Here is a 563-nt window from a genome sequence, read left to right on the forward strand (position 1 = left end):
CGCTACATCAGAACAAGAAGAGGAAGTTGACACCGGCGAACGACCGGACAACCCTCTATCACCACGCACTCCAGGAGGAAACAAACAGAATCGCCCAAAGACATCACTCCCAAACAAAGATCCACCAAATCCCGAGAAGGAAAAGAACTCGGAAATTCTAGAAGCAGTTCGGGCACAGCAAAACCGGCTGAAACAACTCGAAGAGGACATAAAGAAGCAGAAAGAAATTGAACAAGATCTGAGAAGGGAAGCTCGCAAGCGCAGAGAATTAGAAGAAAAATTGCGGAGAATAGAGGCCAACCTGAAAGACCGGACGAAACGCAGCACCAACCCCGAAAACGATCATGATCCCTTCACGCAAGAGATCATGAAGGAGAAAGTACCGCGAAACTTCAAACCGCCCGATATGGATCTCTACGACGGCACCACCGATCCAAGTCACCACCTCAGCAACTTCAGAAGCAGAATGTACCTGGTCGACACCTCCGACGCGATTAGGTGCAAAGCCTTCCCCACCACTCTCACCAAGTCGGCCATGAAGTGGTTTGACAACCTGCCACCAG

The sequence above is a fragment of the Arachis duranensis genome, chromosome 5 (assembly GCF_000817695.3).
Source record: "Arachis duranensis cultivar V14167 chromosome 5, aradu.V14167.gnm2.J7QH, whole genome shotgun sequence".
NCBI lineage: Eukaryota > Viridiplantae > Streptophyta > Magnoliopsida > Fabales > Fabaceae > Arachis > Arachis duranensis.